At 37.7% G+C, this 20,563-nt stretch overlaps 1 pseudogene; it reads right to left on the bottom strand.

Moving 5' to 3' along the window:
* Window positions 1-20,563, bottom strand: part of LOC148532123 (uncharacterized) — a 65,315-nt pseudogene that overhangs the window by 30,109 nt on the left and 14,643 nt on the right.

Raw genomic sequence — 20,563 nt, forward strand, 5'->3', positions numbered from 1 at the left:
GGAGACAGCTGGGATGACAGGTAGTTTGGCAGTAACATTCTTATGTTCATGAAGAAAACTGCATGACAAAGCATCAGCTTTGACATTCTTGGACCCGGGTCTATAGCTAATTATAATTTTAAATCAGGTAAAGAACAATGCCCAACATTCTTGTCAAGAGTTGAGGCATTTTGTGGATTCGATACATAGTACGTTTTTATGGTCTGTGATGACTGTGATGACATGTGTAGCTCCTTTCAGCCGAAGTCTCCAGTTTTCAAATGCCCACTTGATGACCAGTAGATCTTGGTTTCCCACCTCTTAGTTTGCTTACTTGCCTGAGAATTTCCAAGACAAGAAATCGCAAGGATGCAATTTGCTATCCACCGGATCTTTCTGGGAAAGAATAGCTCCAACTCCTACTTCAGAGACATCTACCTCAACAATGAAAGGCAATTCAGGATTCAGATGGCGAAGAACTGTGGCTGAGACAAAGGCTTTATTCAACACATTAAATTCTTGAATAGTTTTTGGACACCTGTTAGAGGCATTAGCCATCACAGAAAATGAACAAATGAAATTCCTATAATAGTTGGCAAAGCACAAAAACCTTTTTTTAACTTTAAATTTTGTGGGCTATACCCAATTGAGGATGTGCTTGATGTTGCTGGGATCCATGGAGAACCCTTTAGGAGTGATGTCATACCTTAAGAAAGAAACTACTTCCACTTCAAACTCACATTTCTCAATCTTAGCAAATAACTGGTTTTCACAGAGTTTCTGTAAAACCAGTTCTACTGAATATGATACTTTTCCAGTGACTGAATAAATTAGGATATTGTCTAAATAGACTACAATGAATCTTCACAGAAATTCTCATAAAACATCATTAATAAGATCTTTGAAGACTGCGGGCACATTGGAGAGACTGAAGGGCATAACTAGGTTTTCATAATATCCAAAAAGGGTATTAAATGCAATTTTCTATTTTTATTCATCACCCTCCAGGATGCAGATTAGATTATTACTTCCCCACAGATCAATTTATGCAAGGATGGGTGCTTCTCTAAGGGGTCAAATAACACAGAGATCAGGGGAAGTGAGTAGGTGTTTTTGACCATGATTTTGTTCCTGAAAACAATGCAAGGCTGAATGTTTACATCTTTTTGGCCACAAAGAAAAATCCTGGATATGGAGGGCCTAATATATCCCTTATTGAGATTCTACTTGATGTTATAATCCATGGCTTTTGTTTCAGGAGTTGATAGTGAGTATAACTTTCCTTTAGGCAATTTGGCACCTGGCATTAATTTAATAGCACAATCATAGTTCCTGTGGGGAGGCAATGTATCTGATTTAAAAAACATCAGTGAAGGCTTGATATTGAGGAATTGAAGCTTCAGGTAGCTGTTCCAGAATCTGGACTGGCAAAGACAGAAAACCATCAGCACATTTAGATACCCATTGGATTATTTCTCTAATCTCCCAGTTAATCACTGGATTATGATATTTCAGTCATGGATGGCCTAATATGAGCAAAACCACGGGACAATGTACCAGAAAGAAAACCAAACCACAGTTGTCCTGGATATAAAAGTAAGTAAGGTGATACATAGCAGTAGACATTTTGCAAGAACCATGAGACCATAGATTAGACTGGCTAGGCACGCAGTCACTAAATACACTAGAGTCAATATGGTAACTCCAAGCAAGAAGCTATAACTGGCACTGAGTAGCATGACTGGAGGCCTTATAACAGAAAGAGAGTCCAATGCAAGGCCTGCCAGAGAGACCAACCCCCTAATAAAAGAACCAGTGCAGATGTGATGCTGCATGTATAACAGCTTCCCGGCTGCTAGGTAAAAGCTGGGACCAGAACACTCTGAGGCCGCCCGAGTCCCAGACACCTATCAACTGTTGGGACCATTGGTCAGTGCAGCTGGCAAGGCATCCCAGTCACCTGGTAATGGCTTGTAACACATGGTAATGGTTTTGCCAGCAATATTTTAGCTTTGGAGTGTAATCAATTGGCATTAATTGGTCCACTCTTTTCTGTACAAATAAAAAAAAATCAATGGAAACAACGCAATAGAAGAATATTTTAAGAATAACTTTATCCACATCCCCAGACAAGAGTGTTAATCTAATGGTTTAATGAAAATTAAAACTAGGTAAACTGTGTACCATGACCAGAAATGTAACTGCAGACCAATGCCCCTTCTCCCCATTTCTTTTGCCTGGGACAAAAATATAGTTTTACTACCAATTTGTAAACATTATTTAATAATAAAAATATATATTTTCAATATAATTTATCATACTTATAGTTTTCAGTGGTGTGTCCCATTGTGCACTTCTACAGAATGGAGGGTCTGATGGCACATAAACTGCATCTGGAGGGGGATCCAATGGCATCTAATGTGCAGTTATAGGGGTCTTATGTTATATAAAGGGCATCTGGAGTGTGAAGATGTCTGAAAGGCATTTAAACCAAAGGTATTTAAATCAAAGGAAACATAAAAAGGTAAGATAGACCCTGTACCACCTTCACTATGGCTTTGGATAGTTAACATAACTCAATTCAATGAGTCATTCTGGAAGTTTCAATGGGACAGCATTCCCCAGCACATCAATAACACATAATCTGATAGAATTGTTTTGTGGAATGGTATAACATATCTCCACCAAAGTTCTACACTGAAAAACCTGCTCCATGGGATAGTAAAGCTGTGACCTAATTTTTCATTAAGAAACATTTTAATATATTTTTTACAAGTTACATGTACATTTTATAAACAATATGACACTTATTTCCATTATAAAAATGTACTTTGACTTAGTAGGCAATTTACAGAATGAACTCCTTGAGTAATCTACACAGCAATTCCACTTGCCTATTTTTGTATATTTAGACTTATCCTAAGGTCAGGCAGTGCATATATAATTTTACTCCAGGTCCACAATCTTAGCTGAGAGAAAATGCATATACTGTAGCCAACAAATATACATTTGCATAATAATATATTTCCATTTAAATTATTGTGTGGTAGGCTGCAACTATATTTGCACATTGTAATTATTTATACAATTTATCTTCTACTGAAGTGAAATAATTTACACAACTTGAACATTAAAATATAATACTAGAATAACAAAGAATAATGAGTTTTAACTTTATGGCCCATATTGTAGTAATAAGAAAAGAGCTGGCGGGTTTCAATAAGACGGTGTATTAAATTACACAAAGTCCTTTACAACACTATAATGGTGTGTTAAAGTTTAATGCTGTTTTTAAATGAAAAATACATTTTTAATAATACAAATCTGCAGATGTTGTGTGTCAAAACATATTAAAGAAAAAGATTTCAGTGTTGAAGTTTTGAAAACATTACATGTTTTGTCTATTAAAAAGCTTAAAATGATGATAAACTTAAAATTTAGTAGCTTGCTAGACAGTTTGATAAATCTCAAATGTACATTAGCCCTAGACCTGTAAATACAGATTTGCATGCATAATAATAATAATAATAATAATAATAATAATAATAATAATAATAATAATAATAATAGTACTGTACATTGCTACATATTCCTCTATACACTAAATTAAAAGCACAAAAACCAAAGTATGTTAGTTACCCAAGATCCTTTTGGTATGCATTTTATTTATTTATTTATTTTTGCCCAGTAAATGAATACAAAAATACTGCTACTACATTACATGACTATGATGGAATTTTACAATTATTGTTAGTATTAGAATAATTTTTGAATGCAAAACATGCCAGTCTAGAAAATATGTATTGAAATAGTTATGGTTCATATAAACTTAGTTATATAGCACACAGGGGAACATGAGGTGATTGTGTAACTATGATGCTAAATTAAGAAGGGATTTTTTTTATATGCTGCTGCTGTGTTTATTTGGCATATAGGGCAATGTGATCATCTCACCAAAAAAAACACACAAACTGGGTTTGCTTTTCTGCTACTGTATACAGAATATGGACAGTAAATTAGACTGTTACCAGACAACAAATGGTCTTTTCTTCTCTTGCATAATGAACAAGAATAAATATGAACACATTTTGTGCTCTCTCCCTCCTTTTTTTATCTTTAAGTAATTACATATAAATTTACAGTCATTTCATATACATAGGATTTACATAACATTTTATTTAATCATATAATGTGTCACACAGATATTGGGGATTTGGATTTGCTGAAAACATCCACAAACACATTCCTTGAATTACCCAATCGGTCGGCCAATACAGAAATTCTCTGCTTCAGTCTCCCAATATCAAGCAGTGCTAATCTGACCATATTTCCTATGTTTTCCTGTGACTTTGTCACCCTCCTTGTGGCTGGATATATACAGCGCATTTATTGCAAATTCTGTCCAAAGAAGTAGACACACATTACTGTAACTGGAACCACAATAGTGTGAATAATGTACTGCCATCTGCATTCCTTGCATTTGCTTGCATGTGATGCAATCATGTCCCACTGGTGGCTGCTAGAAGGCAGTTTCCAGTCTGACACATTGCTCAGTAAAGAATGCCTGTATCTTAGGTCCATATGACTGGAAGTGAAATTACCATATAAAAAATGAAAACTAATTGTCTGCAAAGCAGAAGACATGCATCACACTAACTAATAGTGTACATGATTTAAATCAATAAAGTATATAATCTTGCTGAGTTGGATACTATACAGTTTACTAATGTATGTATATTTGTGTGTAAAAAATTTTAACTACTGCAGTAAATAATACAAATTAATTATTATAATAAATAATGTGTGTAAATAGCCATCAATTGTTTAAATTTGGCACATTACATACCATGATTATAATAATTTTATGTATAAATAATTTAGACAATACTAATGATGATAATTAAATAAAAAAATAGTAATAATTAAAAACAATCAAAAAGTGTCAAAGTTTTAAAACTGATGTAAGTATTATTCACTGAAGTACAGATTGTGTCAAATGCATATTTTCATATGTGCCACTGCTTTCCTACAGTATTAAATTTCAATATTGCCTGATAGCCAGTGCTCACTATAGTTCCACCAACACCACCCAATGCTTTAGTTTTCTTTAACAGTGACCTGGCTCCCCAGAGGCTGTGCTGTGCCCTGCATGGCACATACCATTTTCCTTCTTAGCATGCCAAGGCGTGGCTTTGTCGCAAGTTTTTTAATGTTTTAAGTAGGGCCATTTGTGCTATTTGAAGATAGGTGTAGGTGGATACATCTGATGATTTACATATTTGTAGAACCATATTTGCATACTCCTGTCTATATTCATCTATTGTATTTTGGCAATTCAAATATATGTTAGAACTCTAGTAACATAATGTGAACATTTCTACAGTCTGGCGAAGTTGGAATATCACACATAGTATTGTCTTCTATTACGTTAGGTCCTTCATCTTTTTATTTTACATTTGTGGGGAAGTTTGCTAACAAAAAAACTGGTTAAATTCCAAAATCTTGGGCATGCATTACAAACATAAAAATTATGTCCTCTTGGCCTATATACAGTAGTGTGGTTACAATTAATATTCACCCACCTTGACTGTTTTTCTCTTTTATTATGCAAAATAAAATGTTTATTCAGTAATTATTACAGTACCACAATTTAACCCATAGTACTGTAATAGAATGTCAAATATAAACACAACAACTTTAATCCTTTTCTCAATTGCAACGAAAAATGTGCCAATAATGAATAACATCAGTAGTCACTCCTTTTATTGAATACATGGAAATAAACTTTTGTGAAATCATTTTGCTGCAGAGAACAAATAATTAATTGATTAGAGTTCATCTGTGTTCAATGAAAATGTTTTAAATTAATTTAAAATAAATACATGTTTAGAGAGATTAAACAGTTAGTACATTCCTTAATAAAGGTTTAATTACAGGATCAAAGAATATGAAAATTGCAGGGCAAGGTTAATGAAAAACACCAATCATGGGAAGAATATAAAAAATTTAAAACATAGTGAATATTCTACAAAACACTGCCAAGTCTATTTAATTGCAATTGGGAGAACATGGCATTATAGTGAATTTGTTCTATATGTGTTACTAGCCCAACACTGCCCATCATACCAAATATCATTATCCATACTGTGAAGTTTAGTGGTGAATTTGATATGAATATTCCAGCAGACCAAAAACTCAAATCTACATTAAAAGTCACTTGCAGTGTCTTAACTTCTTAACCACTGATGCTTTTCTCAACACAGTGCTAAGCTTAATTTGGCACTTATTGGGTTAGTCATATGCCAATATCAATATCAGTATTTATTCCATTAAGTACAAAATTAAATTATACATTGTTTTTCTAGAAGATAGACCAATCGTAATACCAATAGTTTTTCTAATGATCAAGAAACATGCAAGTGGTGATTAATTATAGCTCCAATAAAAAACTAGCGCAATCCTACTAATTGTTACAAAGTATTCATTGGAATTGGTGCTGTTGATAGAGAAAGACAATATAACACATACAATCAAGAGGAGAAAAGCACATAGCATAGACTTTATGTATGTATGTAAATTACACCACAGATGCCAACTAAAATGGTTAAAAGATTTTGATTACCTGGATAGAGCACATATTCCCTCAGAAAGGTCTGATCACAGTCACCAGAGTCTTCCTTTAGCTGTTATCATTACCACAATAGAAGTCATAGTTATAGTCAGTTTCTTCTCTAATCATTACTGTTTGTATTTGTCGAACAAATATATAATCAGACAATTATATATATATATATATATATATATATATATATATATATATATAAACAGACATGCTTCTCATCGCTGTACCAACTTCTTGGAGAAAGACTGTTCCATTAAAATAAAAATAATTATTCTTTAAAATAAATAAGATACTCTTCAAATCTTGATTTATTTAACTCACTTTTATTTAACAAATGTAAAACTTTGTCAGCTTTTATAATTGTTTACAAGGTGTTGGCATCGGCACTTCTCCTACCAAAAAAAAGAGAATCTGTCCTTCCAAAAACTACAATTTCCTGCTCAAAGAGAGACAAGATTGGATAAAAATCTGCATAAAAATCACATTACTACTTTTTCTTCCTATGATAGTTTTTGCAGCTACATTGCCCACACTGTGCTCATAGTTCTAAATAAGACTGGATACTATAGCACAGTTTCCCCATAAGTAAACTTGACATTTATGTCAGATTTTGTATTGCCAGCAGTAACAGTAAAAGTAACCCAGCTCTCTGATTTCTCAACACCATCTTCTGTAGCTTGCCATCCTAAGAGAATATATAACTCCTACTATCCATGGCCTCCCCTCTCTCCTACCAATAGCCATTCTAAGAAAAACAAAATGGATGACAAATTAGAAAACAGAGTAAACAATACACTGACAACACTTATACTCACACTTATACTAAAACATAAAACAAAAAAGTCAAATGACCAATACATTTTTAACAGACAAAAATGAACAAGACAAAACACAGGCACAAATCAAATCTCCCAGCAATCAACAGGCAACTTGTTACTTACAACACTCCACTAATCACCCTTCTCCTGTACTGTCTTTGACCACTACTGTAACTACACTATTAACGAAAAGGAGGTAGTATCCAGACTTATAGCGGGGTTTATAGCGGGGTTTCCTTAAACACTCTGGCACTTGAGGTTTTTATTGGGTTTGAATCCATTAAACATCCCCTCATATAACTGTCTATTTGAGTTTTACATTTCAAAACCACTATATAATTAATCTGGCATCTTGGAAGGCGTATATGGTGATGTACACCATTTTTAAACCATTTCCTTTCCCCCCACAAAAATGATTAATTTACCACTTGATGTTCTTATGTCGAATGATTTTTTTGAAAACTATATATCTGTCACGGCCTGGGTTTCTCGGCATGGTGGTCATCGGGTATTACCTGTGAGGTCACTATGGTGAAGTTGTCTGGCAGTGGTGCTGGTGTTTGGCGAGGGGCATTGGCTGCGCGAGTTTCTATGTGGGCACATCGTCACTCAGGGCTGGTAGGGCCTGGCGGTGTTTCTGTTGAGTTTGGCATGGGCGCCACCATCTTGCCTCCTGACCATGTGATTCAACTGCCCAATCTTGGTGAGTCATGTGCTCCCTTCAGCCAGTCATATTGCGGCATGGGGTATGTAGGAAGGTTCAGAGCCTTCCTTCATTGCCAGTGCAACGTGTATCTCAGCCTAGCTGAGAGGGAGTTCTCTGTGCTCACTTCTTGTTACCTGTGAAAACGCTACCTGCCCACCTGCTTGTCAGCTCCAAAAACCCGCTGGAATAGCCTGCATCCTCCACTACCTTTTCCCCTGCCTGAGTGCCTGAGCCTGCTGACACCCTGCACCCTGCCTCCTTTTCACTCCCAGCTGGACTCATCACCTCTGCCTGTGTTTGTTCATCTCACTAACCTGCATGCTGGACTGTTCTTATCTGCCACTATCTGGACATTCTCCCATTATCCTCACTACAGTTTTCAAGTGCACTTTTGTGCTAAACCTGGACTTTTGCTATTGCCATTCCCATCTCTGCTAAATCACTTATTAAAGATTCTACCTTCTTATTTAAATCCGCTTCTGTATCTGCTCCTGTCACCACCTCGGGTCCTCAAGTAAACCAGAACATTACAATATCTAGGATTAGAGCACACATTTATCTAACTGTGATAATATATAGTCTTTTTGTCACAGTTTTTCAATCAAACATAACACAATGCCAGTCCAATGTATGCAATACAGTGACATTACTGGGCATGTGTGGCCTTATTGGCTTATACATACCCATCATACAGTTATGGGAAAGAATTACTGCATATGTGGAAGATCTCCATCATGGCTGTAATGAAGCCTTATGCTGGAACATTACGATATCAGCAAGAACTTACACTTTCGGGTAGGTTTTTCCCTGTGCATTGCAAGGGGTAACTAATTTATTTAATTGCAGTGGTAAACTGTTAAGTACCATTGTGGGAAGCAGTGGCACATAATGACAATTTTTTCCCTTTCACATTGTGGCTGAACGCACCACAAACTTGAGCAACACATTGATCCATGTGATTCCCCACGCCTGCATATGCTATGGTACGTTATGGTGCGCACTGTGATTGCACCGTGTATTCCTATGGTGGTGTGGGTATGAACGCAGTGTGCGTATCCAAACATGGGCACATGTCTCATGCTATGCGCAGCTCTATTTGCCACACAAGTGGCAAGGATATAACTGGGAATATCTGTAATTGTTTCCACAATAAAATAAAAGTGAAGCAGACTATGAGCTTCTCATTATAGAGTTAAAATGCTGGTTTATTTACATTGAAAAAAACACTAGCTTTATTGAGACCTTGAGAGGCAAAATAAATTGGGAGTTGTAAGTTGCTGAACACTTAATAATTGTGTAGTTCATGGCACTGACCTTGAAGGTCATATAAGACATTTACTGTACATGCAATGATCACTGACAGGCTTAAGATATGTTGTAATGATTTGTATATATATAACAGGTGCCCTGGACTGAATGCATAGTGTATAAAAAGGTTTAACGAGTCCAAGAGCTGACTATAGTGAGGGATATATATATAGGTTGAGTCTTATTTTTTTTCTTTGGATTTTAGCTAAAGTGTGGAGGGTGCAAGTAGCATGTGCAGCAATAAACAGTCTATTGAATTCTGGGTGTTGGCATTGGCAATGTGATCTCCCCAGATTGAATTTGAATGAGGACCTTTAATAGACACTTAAGACACTTAAACCTGAAGCTGAGTACATTATCATAATTTATTACATGTTAGTTATTATCACGTAATTGCGCCAATAAACTGTATTTTCACTTTTTTATCCAGCTGTGTTACATATTTATTGAATGACACCTGTTAATCAAAGTGCCTTGCATTACAGGGCTGTTAATATAAAGTTTAATTTTGGAACAGAACATTTATGCTAAAACTAGAATTGAGGAACTCTCTGAAGGTTGCATAATTGGTAATACTGTACTAAGTCTCCATACGCAGTGTGTCAGGTTACAAGTGTCACAAAGCAGTTTTAGAAGTAGAGATGAGCAATTCGGATTCCTTGGAATCTGAACAAGCTTAATCTTCTGTGATCCGAGCTGCAGCTCAGATCTCCCTGTCTGCCTTGGATAGCTACCCGAGCAAAAAACTTGATATCCCGCTTTTGGATCTTGTGTTTTTGGCTCGGACGGCAATTTCAAAAGTCCGAGTCCCAAAAAAGTTAAAAATCTTCACCTAATTGAATAGCAAAAATCCTGCACATGCAGGAAAAACCTTGCAGGTACGAGATTTATGCTTTTCTTGGCCCCTAATTGAATAAGCCCCTATATCTAACCCACACTGTATTCAGCCCACACTGTATCCCACACTGTATGTGACCAGGACTGTATGTGACCTGCTCTGTATCTGACCTGCACTGTAACTGACTCGCACTGTATCCAAACCGCACTATAACCTGCACTTTATCCAACCGACACTGTATCTGACCTGCACTGTAAGCCGCACTGTATCTGAGCGATACTGCTTCCGACTTGCACTGTATCTGGGACTGTATGCACCTTGCACTGTAACTGACCCATGCTGTATTCAACCACACTGTATCCAACCTGCACTGTATCTGACCTTTGATATATCTGACCTGCACTATATTCAACCACACTGTGCCCAGCCCATACTTTATCCCACGCTGTATGTGACCAGGATGTGACCAGGACTATATGCGACTCATACTGTATGTCCTGCACAGTATCCAACCCACATATTATCTGACCTGCACTGTATCCAACTCACACTAAATCATGCAGTGTATCTGACCCACACTGTATCCAATTTGCACTGTAACCAACCCACACTGTATCCTGCACTGTATGCAACCTGAACTGTATCCAATGCAGTGTGTTATTCTTCTCTTATTTATAAAAAATCTTGTGACACTGTAAGTGGTAGCACAGTGTGTTATTCTTTTCTTATTCATAAAAAATATTGTGACACTGCTGGTCATTGATACCACAGTGTAATATTTAAAATTGGTACAAATTGACATGTGTGCTGTACCCCACTTCATTCATGTTTGTTCATATGGAGAACGATCAGTTGAGAGGTTAGTAAAAACCACATACTAGAGCTGGAGCTGCTACCAGTGCAACCAATCATGAAGATACTAGTCAGTCTACATAATCTACTAAAGCCAATGCCCAAGTAAGGGCATCTAAAATAAAATAACCAATCTTTTCCAATGGTAAAGAAAAAAACATCAAAGGGAAAGTTAGCCACAGAAAAACATAAAATTGGCAATATGACTTTCACCACATGAAGTGGCAAGGAAAGGGTAATGTCTTGGCCTTTATTTATGACTGGTGGATCTGCCTATTTTGATGATGTAAGCCCTTATCCCTATAGGTTCTTCAAAAAAGTGAAAATCGTTAAGGCACAGGAACCAACTGTGTGCTTTGAAATGTCACAAATCCCTGAGGAGAGTCTTAGTGTGTTGTCAGGTGCCATGTGTGAGCCTGACCTTTTCAAAACTATAGTCAAAGAGAAGCCTCCTTTCACAAATTCAGCATCCTCTGCAAATGTTGGGATGAGCAGCACAAGTCAACATGCTGACTTAGAAATTGAGGATGCTTCTGTGGAAGTGCACCAGGATGAGGAGGATATTTGTGTAGCTGATGCTAATAAGAATGTTGATGATGAGGATGCTAATGATGAGGATATTGTTGATGTAAATCAGGACCCAGTGAAAACAGTTGTTGCCCATGATAAGGAAAAGCACATTGTCATGCCTTGGCATAAAACAAAAAAAAAACAATTCTAATGTGTTAAATGATTTCTACCCTAATCCAGAAAACAATTGTCAAGCCATCTGTAACTGTTGTCATTCCAGAGTAAGTATAGGTAAGGACTCTAACCATCTAGGAACCTCCTCCCTGTTACATCATCTACAGTGCATCCATAAAAAATGTTTTCAAAATTCAGAAACTTTGGCTAAAAAATTAACAACAAGCACCCCAGTGTCAGATAGCTCCCTTCTCTCTGCTAGATCCAAACATCTGACATATTCACTACCTACACCTTCATCAAAAATATCCTCAATCATAATTGGAAATAGTCCTGCATACAATTTGATAAGACTAACTCAGTCCTCCCCTATCCTGGATTCATCAGATGAATCCCTGAATGCTACACCTGCTGCTAGGAGTGGATCTTCATCCCAGAAGGGGACCAGGAAGACTACTAGTAGTATTTCTAAAAAAACAATTGACTGTTAAACAATCTTTTGCAAGGGGGAGCAAGTATAACAGTAGTCACCCAGTTGCACAGCAGATCACAGATACCATAACATCTATGCTTGTATTAGATGTACGTATAATATCCATTAGTGCAGTGGGTTTTAGACAGTTAGGTGAGGTCCTGTGTAATCACTACCAAATTCCATCTAGGCTATACTTCACTAAAAAAGCATTTCCTAGCCTGTACAGGGACATTAAAAAGAACTTAATTAGTGTCCTCCAAAATGCCATTGTACCAACTGTCCACTTAACCACAGATATGTGGACAAGTGCAACAGGACAAATGCAAGATTACATGACCCTAAAAGCACCACCAACAGCAGCATCTAAGAAATAGCAGCTCATTCAAAGGGAGGTTACTCTGTGTATCACCAGTTTAACTAAGAGGCATAATGCTGATAACTACTTAGAAAAACTCAGGGAAGTCATTGCAAAATGGCATACCCCGCTTCGACTCTCCTTGAGATTTGTGATGTCCGACAACACCACCAATGTGGTGAGAGCAGGGTGAATTCCAACACGTCCCATGTTTTGCTCACACAATCAACTTGGTGTTGCAAATTTTTATTAAAAATGACAGGGCCATGCAGGAGATGCTCTCTGTGTCCGGCAAAATTTCTGGACATTTTTGCCATTCAGCAGGTGCATGTAGATGATTGCAGCACCTGCAAGAAATTTTGAATTTGCCCTGGCACCAGCTGAAGCAAGAGGTAGTTATAAGATGGAACACCACCCTTTATATGCTTCAGTGGATGGAGAAACAGCAAAAAGCCATCAAAAGCTAAACAATGAACTATGACATAGGAAGAGGAGGGGGATGTACCTTATTTAAGCTCAGTTGAAAATACTTTCTGTGTTTTGCTAATTGCTAAAACTGTTCGAAGTAATCACATGTGAAGTGATTTTAGACACTGCCAGCTTGAGCCAGGTAATTTCTCTAATTAGACTGTTGTAAAAGCAGCTTGATAAACTGAAGGAGGAGCTGAAAATTAATCAATTCCGCTAAGCATGTCAGACTTGTAGATCAGGTCCTTTATTTAGGATCCAAGGGTTGTCAGGATCTTACAATTTGATCAATACATTTTGGCGCCCTTGCTGAATCCTAGGTTTAAGTCATACTTCATGTCTTTCTATCCAGCAGACACAGATCTGATGCAAAGAGCTGTTGGTAAGGAAATTGTCAGATCAAGTGGCACATGATGCAGCAATGGCTCCTCCTTCAGTTTCTCCAGCAAGTGCAGCTGCCAGGAAAAATCTAAACTTTGCCAAAAAGCATACCCACTGGTGATGCAGATAAGTCAACAAAACCAAGTTTTGACATCTAGTTGGGTGTAAAAGAATTGCCTACAATTAATGAGACCTCTACCATGACTTCATCTGATACAGTCACCATTCAAAGAATGGTTGAGGACTATTTTAAATAGGCATGTCAGACAGTCCGTTTTACTACTGACAGGAAAAAAAGGCAATTTGGAAGCCCTTGCACAAACTGGCTTTGCTTTACTTAAGCTGCCCACCCTCTAGCACAGCCGGGAACCTTGTCAGCGATCTGCATAGGAGGCTACTTCCTCAACATGTGGAAAAGATGATGTTCATCAAAATGAACTACAAAAGTCATGAGGAAGACCTTTACTGCCAATTACATCCAAAAATTACAGAGGCACCTAAGGTTGTAATGGTGTATTCGAATGGGGACAAATTAATACTGTGTGAAGATGATGTACACACTGATGAGGGTGAGGAATCAGATGATGATGTAAAGCCAGTTTGTGCATGGAGAGATCATTGCCAGCAATGTCAGCAGATCACAGGTAGCTTGTTTTGTGGGGGCCAAACAAACCAATCACTTCAGCCACAATTGGTGATTGGTTTGTTAAACTATGCATGTCCTGTTCCCTATATACAACATAAGGATGGGTGGAAGGGCCCAAGGACAATTCCATCTTGCACCTCTTTTCTTTGCATTATGTGCTGTTTGGGGCAGTGCTGCCTGACATTTTTAATTTTATAGTTTATTAAACAGCCATCCTGTGTGCCACTGCTATGTGGCACATGTTTCATAGATGTCCTTTATTATTTTAAACTGCCGTGCTTTTGTGCCCTTGTTCTGATGCTTCCTTTTTTAATTTCATACTGTATTTAAACTAAAATAGGCATACTAGCAAAATACTCTTATGACATTTTGCAACCAGGTTGGCTTGGTTTTCCTTGATCATAACAGCCATGTTTGGTCATATGCAACTCAACACCAAATGGAGAGGCAATTTTGTGATGATTTCTGGAGAAGTTCTCCCTTCTACCCACCCAGCCTTCCCAAATATAATCCCAGAAGCACAATGATAACAGATGCTTAGTACCAGACTTTAAAATCCCTGTGCCCCTTTCTTGTTCAGAGCTACCATTTTGTGTTCTGTCATAGACATCATCTCCTGCATGCCCCTTGGATTCTTTTAAAAAAAATTGGGAACCACCAAGAAGCTCCACTGTGGCAAGGACTGATGTGAATGAATCAAATATATTTTGTTAATGCCTCCCCTCCTTCCCCATAAATTTGCTTCAGATCAAAAAATGAAATTAAATTTAATACTAGTTAACCACTCCTTTCCCTGCCTTCAACTACATACATACTGTAACTCCCTGAGGCCTCTTGAATAATAAAAACATTTGTTTCTTGATGTGCCATGTTGAACTGCCACCCATGTTCTCCCCTCCTCCCTCATAATTTGCTTTAGAATAAAAAAATTAAACTAAATTTACTATGAAGCAACCGTTCCTTTACCTGCCTTAAACTACATACATACTCTATCTGCCTCAGGCCTCTTGATTAATGAAAACAAATGTTTCCTTATGTGCCATGTTGGTGGTTTAACCCCCACATGTTTGTGCGGCCCACTGCTGCTGCTTAGCTTAGTCAGCCAGCTAGCTTGGTGCAACTTTTTGGCCTAAACTGGATGAGGTAAGAGGTGGTCAAAATTGACTGGAAATTTGTGGAAATCAATGTTATTGAGGTTTATAATACTGTAGGAAAAAGAAAGACCAAATTATGTGATTTTAGCAGTTTTTATACATTTTTGAAAGAAAATACAGATCCAAAACCAATCCAAATTCTCAAAGGAGATACAGATCAAAAAACAGAACCAAAACACGGGTGCACATCCCTACTAACTTGCAAATATTTTTAAACAGAAATAACTTCTGTGTATTTGTGCCACTGCTCTGTTTCCTATTTTAGCCAGTCAGCCTTTGGCTTATATTGGTGAACAATATTGTGAGCTGTGGGGTGGTTAAAATTGAGTGGGAATTAATGGAAAATGTTATTGATGTTAATAATACTCTAGGCCCAAATTATGTGATTTTATCTTTTTTTGTAAATGTTTGGAAAAAAATCCATATCCAAAACCAAAACCAGTAATGGCATTTTGGCAAAACCAAAACCGGATGATGAATTAGAACAAAAACCAGCAAACATGGCCTGGCACACGTGCACACATTACTAATTACAAGCAGACAAAAATCAGTTTTAAAACGTTGATTAAAAGTCTTTTGGTTTAACACACAGTGCTATATACATCTTATTTGCAGCTCTCCTAGATAATTTATATACTCTGTGATTTACATTACCATTGAATAACCAACTTTATTGAATGCATTAGAGCTCCATATCTCCATGTCTGTACAAGCAATACTGTATTTACAAATGTGTTTTTTTATCTTAAATAGAATGTTAATGATCCAACCAACATTGTTTTCCTTTGGATTTAAGACTCTTCCAAAACCAAACAACAGGGAAATAACAAATGTCTACAAACCATATCCGATTGGAGATTAACCAGATTAACTTTACTCCTTCTATAGAGCCCACCCACATAATGTTTGCAGTTAGAACAAACAAATGTTGAATGGTTTTATAATCCAAGTTTGCTAAATATACTTTCAGTGCAAAATCTAATGATCAAAATTGAACATTTAATTATAAGTTGATATAATGTATTGGTTTGAAAAATAAATATGTCAAAATGTAAACAATTGCAACAGTATATTTTTTTAGAACCAAAAAAACACTTTTCAAAATGTTTGTCCCACAATGCCCTCTCCTAGAAGCATCGCAGCCAGGGTTGGGCCGAGTCACTTCCAGTTCAGAGTGTGCACCTTGGTGGTTTGGTGAAAAGTGTGGCCATCTGTTACATACTGTTAGTAGAGGTGTTTGCCCCAGCTTCTGGTAAGAGACTCAAAAGCTGGTCTCTCAGGCTCAATATGGTGTTGTTGATGTCATAGTGTTTCCTGCAAGCAGTTGATAAACACATTAATGTTATCCAGGGATGGACTGGGGCTGCTAAGCAGCCCCGGCAGTTCCCCTGCACAATCCCTGAACATGCGCCCACAAAAGGAGCACTGCTTCACTTAAAAGGGGCATGGTCTCACCTCAAGGTAGGGTACTGCAAGTCATGGGGGCATTGCCTTGCTTCATGCCCACATCTTTCAGAATCCCTGGTCAAGCAAAGTATCGTGAGGTGGAGCTGCTTAGCTGGGGTTTGCAGCCTAACTGGCTCATCTGGCCATCAGCCCTTCTGTCATTTACCAGAATTGCCAGATGGACAGTGTGATACTGATGTTATCTATGCTGTTTGCCACTCTGTTTACTTCATTGTGAATCCACGTTAAGCTATGATTGCACCTGTGTGCATTTTTGCTGAGATATCCCAGCTGTCATACTTGCATTGCTAGGAGACCCACTTGCTGGTTCTGGAAGGATGACATAGTGTCCATAAACACATTGGGACCTAGGGTGTTGGATGGAATGGTTTTATTTCTGCTTCTGGGGAAGGTGCTAGTTGTGGGGTGTGTTGCATTATTGTTCTCAGGGGGAACAACTGTAGAGTGATTACATCCTTTCTCCTCAATAGGCTGGTCTAAGTATTGTTGACTAATTCAAAAATTAACAATGAACCAAGCATATTGCTAAATTGGACATTTCTCTACACAGCAAAGGCTAGCCATTACTGTTTACCTTTAAGAATAACTTTAGTGCAGTCCGAGGCTAGTTTAGAACCTCCATTTTGCTAAATTTAACATCCTCGATATGCAGGATATTAACACATTAACGTCAAACTTTTAAATTTTAACTTATGGTGGAGTCACACCTGGGGGAACCTCTTTCTCACCTAAGGTGATAAAGAGGATCCCCCAAGTTTGACTCCAAAATAATTTGTTATACCATTGATATTTCCTATACCTGAACATCTCTGTCTCCCCTTTTTATCCCGGGTTTTAAGTGGCAGGGAGTTTGCTTACGGTCCTCATGGTATAGAGTGGAACAAACCATTCTTAGGGGAAACTTTTCTTTATGGACTGTTTTTATGTGTTATGCTTTTAACCATTTAACTGACAAAAAAAAAAATTCAAAAAACTTCCCCAAAGTTGACTGGGTTTTTTATTATCAAATTATGTAAATATTAGAAATAATAGCTATTTAAAGTTGATGAAGTCCCCAGTGGATGAAACATGTTGTGTTGCTGTCTTTTGCCTAATGAACTACTTAAGATAAGCACCTTATGAATTTCACAGAACCTTTGTATATTTTGTACTTTTTAGTGTTTCAAAAAAAAAATTTTTGAACATCTATTGAAGCTCTCTCTCCTTTTTTATGTGTAAATCTCCTGTGCTTTTAAAATCTACCATTTTTTATGTTAAATCTCATGGGCTTTTAACATATACCATTTTGTACTTTATATTTCTGAATCATGTATTCTATTTAAAGAATCTGTATTAAGGAAAGTTTTTACATATTTATTAGCACTTTGCACCTCCTTAAATACACATATTGTACTTTTACAGATCTAAGGGTCATTGCTAGAGCTCCTTGGAAAATACACACAGGCTCAGCAGTCCAAATTTGTTTGTTTGTATGTTTTATATAATGAATTGTTATTTTTCACCCACATGGTTTTACATGATTTATGTAACATATTGATGGTACATTTGTATCCTTTATAACCCATTTCTTTATATCACCTACGTCAGTCACTAAGACCTTGTACACACACACACACACACACACACACACACACACACACACACACACACACATTATATATATCTGGAGGGTAGGCATGTATGCATTAACATACAATTAATATGAAATCAGTTCCATGTCAAGACTGTACACCAGAGTCTACAACATTTGTGAGGGGAAACTTTATGGAACATTTAAAAAAAAATCAGAGATGGCTTGTCATACCATAGTATTATAATGTAATTGCTTATCAATTTTTTGTGCAAGGTTTGATAAATATGTCGTATAAATAATGCATTCATGTGACTATAATACAACTTTTTCTTAAAAAATATATTTCTGTCATTAATAACTGTCTGTGGCACCACAGGTAAAAAGGCTGTTTAAGCTGTTGAAAATGATAATGAAACAATTGCATAAGTCTTTGAAAATCTGTGTAAATTTTACCAATATCAATCAAAAAGTTTTATTTGCAGAATATTTTGTTATCTATTAAGTTAAACTTAATAACAACTTTCTTATTATAGTTATTTTTATATAATTGAATAGGATGACTTGAAATTACAAAATATTGCTTCTTGACACAAGTATCTGGGAATGTGTCCACCTGTGTCACAAATATAAGTATGTAGGAAGCCTGTAAGAACCCTTAGGTTTTAGATTACATATACTACTATCCAATATGATTTAAAGCAATAAAATACTTTTATGTTGTGAATTTGTTTGGTTTCTCATTGAAACCATCAAGGTGTGACTCACATTTCCAAATGCTCCCTCCAGCTATGATAGACAGAATGGCAGCTCTGAGGTCTGGGCATCCACTCTTTGCTGGGTGGGCTGGCCATCCAGGTATTGTGACTACCCACTTCACCCATTGTCAAATCACCTGCATGCTGTTTTAGCTGCTGTCTCATCCATGGGCATTGCCATTTTGCTGGAGTTTTTTCCTGGTGCTCTATGAGGCATGCTGATTATGTGACAGCTGCCTCCAATATGCTTCTTCCCTGTAATTCCCTGCCTATTTAAACCTGTTGTACTATCTGCCTATCTGAACAGTGTCAGATACTTGTCTGAATTTGTATGTAAATGTACTGACTGCTACAGCTCATTTCCCGACCAGTGTGTGTTCCATGGTCACTTGGACAGTGCAGACGGAAGAGCTGTATTTTCATTTCATGGAGCCCTAGGAAAGTTACACATTCAGGAAACCTCCCCCATTTGATCCACTCTTGCATTTTAAGATGAGCCCAGCCTTTGTCATTTTTACTGACATTTACCTTATTGGTGTCGGCGTGTTGGTACATCCAGCAGACGTCCAGCCCACCTGCCTCTATGCCATTTTTTAAAAGTCAGTCAAGTGACCTTTGAACAAAATGAATTAATTTATTGTGTTACCTAAACCAACCAATTGCACATTTCCTTCTATCTGTACTTCCTTGTGTCTGTCAGTGTTTCTATATTTTCCTCCTTCTGCCTCTCTCTGCCTCTGTATGTACCCCCTTCTGACTCTCTATCCCATATTTGTCTCTGTGCCCATTTCTGCATCTCTGTGCCTCTATATGTATCCCTATTCATCTCTGTGCCTCTATCTGTTCTCCATTCTGCCTCTCTATGCCTCTATCTGTACCCCCTTCTGTCTCTGTCTGTACCCCCTATTCTTTCTGTGCCTTTATCTGTACCCTCTACAGCCTGCCTGTAGCCCGTATTCCTCTCAGTGTCATTATATGTTCACCCTTTTGCCTCTAACTGCAGGGGCACCGAGGGGGGGAATGGGTACAGATTACCTGGGCTTGGGCTACCTGAGGGGCCCCACGCCACCCCTCTCCTTCACAGCAGCCCAGCACACAGTGTGTGCTGAGCTGCAGTGGAAGACTGCTCGTGGCTGCTGAGCAGCAGACATAGAAGTCTCCTATGCCTGTGGGGAGGAGCGATCACACTAATCGTGCCCCCCTGGCTTTGAGCAGGGCTGAGGGGGCTCAGAGTGCCCCCCCACCCAAGCGCACAGCGCCACCTTGCAGCGCTGCAAAGCATTTTTATTTTCAGGAAGGGGGCATGGCCATGCCTTCCATGATTATTCCACACCCCCTGTTACCTGGGCCTACTAAGGCCAGGCAATATGTGTTGGAGCAGAGTCAGGCTTCGGCGCACCCTCTAACCTTTATGGTGCCTGGAGCTTGTGCTCGACTGGAGCAGCCCTCCCTACGCCCCTGTTCATAATAGTCACCAAAAAA

Source organism: Taudactylus pleione, unplaced genomic scaffold (assembly GCF_031769625.1).
Source record: "Taudactylus pleione unplaced genomic scaffold, aTauple2 ptg000083l, whole genome shotgun sequence".
In the NCBI taxonomy this organism is placed as follows: Eukaryota; Metazoa; Chordata; class Amphibia; order Anura; family Myobatrachidae; genus Taudactylus; species Taudactylus pleione.